Below are 1,919 nucleotides of genomic sequence, written 5' to 3'. Positions count from 1 at the left end.
TTTTGTGTGTGTGTGTGTATATGTGTGTAATTCACCACGGCCTGATCACGAGTTGGACTCGCTTTCGCCAGCAAGTACCCTCCCGACGAGAGCAAGTGCTCATTATCGTCGATCTCTGGGTACTGCCAGGACCTCACACGCCGCACACCCCATCCCCCTTGCTCATGGGGGGACAGTAACCACTCCTAGTCAACGGAAAGAATCCGGCCTGAGCGGGGCTCGAACCGCCGCCTGTTTGGCCGTGAAACCTTGCAGCGCGGAGCTCTAACCGATTGAGCTACTGGAGCGGTGTGTGTGTGTGTGTGTGTGTGTGTGTGTGTGTGTGTGTGTGTGTGTGTGTGTGTGTGTGTGTGTGTGTGTGTGTGTTCTTTTCCTCTACTTTTTTCTTTCTACCTTCCATTTCCAACCTGATATTCACTGTCTCCCCCTGTCATTTTATCCCTTTTTCCTTATTTTTAGATTATTTATTTTCTTATTTTCCTTTTTTTATCACTTTTACATATATTCTCCGTAACTTCTCATACTTTTCTTCAATATTGAAGTTTCCCTTTAAATGTATTTGTCCCACCTTTGCCGTGTTTTCTTTTATTCCCTTATTTTTCTTTTTATTTCTTTTATCTTTTTCCTTTAGAATCCGATCATGTATTTTCCTCCGATAGGGTAAGGTGGTGCAAAGACTCTTCCCATGTCCTCACTAACCGTTTCCCTTTTGTCTCATCAACACCACAGAGCAGTTCAGCATGGTCTCTAAAGACAGTTCCTCTCTCTTTTTACACCACACTACATTCACACAACACACACACCTTTTCCCAAAATTCAAAATTCAAAATGGCGAAAAATTACAGAGCCTCGGAGTCCCCGCCTGGGGGGGGAGACCATAAATTCCCCCAGGGAGGACTCCCCTTCTGGCTGCCGACTTGAGAGGTGTCCTGATAACTCCTCGAACCTCCTCTTATCAATTTCTGCAACATTCGCGGTCTTCATTCTAATTTTCATTCTGTGGAACACCATCTCTCCTCATCTAAACCTCACCTTCTCTTCCTCACCGAAACACAGGTTTCTGAGGCTACTGACAGCAACCTCTACTCTGTTCCCTCCTACTATCTCTATCCTAAATTTCAATCCAAAGCTGGATGTTGCGCCTACGTGCGCAACGACATCACTTGCTCTCGTGCCCACGACCTTGACTCTTCAGAATTTTCTACCATCTGGCTAAAACTTCATTGTCATTCTATTACTAAATACATGTGCTGTTTATCTCTCACCTAACTCTACTAACTATGTAGAATTCTTTGACTATTTGAACTCTAAAGTGGAGCACATTTTGACTCACTCTCCCTTCGCTGAAATCTCCATCTTAGGAGATTTCAATGTTCACCACCAGCTTTGGCTTTCATCCTCTTTCACTGACCAGCCTAGTGAACAAGCTTACAACTTTGCTCTCCTCAACGACCTAGAGCAGTTGGTTCAGCACCCTACTCGTATTCCCGACCGGCTTGGAGACAGACCCAACATTCTAGACCTCTTCCTTACCTCTAATCCTTCTGCTTACTCTGTTAAACTGTTCTCTCCGTTGGGCTCCTCCGATCATAACTTTATTTCTGTATCCTGTCCTATCGCTCCTGTACATCCTCTGGACCCACCGAAGAGGCGTTGCTTCTGGCATTTTGCTTCAGCTCGGTGGAATGACCTGAGGATGTACTTTTCCGATTTCCCGTGAAATGATTACTGCTTCCAGGAGAGAGACCCCTTTGTGTATGCCCAGCGCATCACAGAGGTGATTGTCTCTGGAATGGAAGCATACACTCCACGTTCTTTCTCTACTCCTCATGCTAAAAAGCCTTGGTTTAATTATGCTTGTTCTCGTGCTATTAAAGATAGAGAGGCAGCTCACAAAAGATTCCAGAGCCTTCGAACAC

Source organism: Eriocheir sinensis, chromosome 13, assembly GCF_024679095.1.
Source record: "Eriocheir sinensis breed Jianghai 21 chromosome 13, ASM2467909v1, whole genome shotgun sequence".
Classification (NCBI taxonomy): Eukaryota; Metazoa; Arthropoda; class Malacostraca; order Decapoda; family Varunidae; genus Eriocheir; species Eriocheir sinensis.
The sequence above is the reverse complement of the archived record's forward strand: the minus strand, read 5'-3'. Positions refer to the sequence as shown.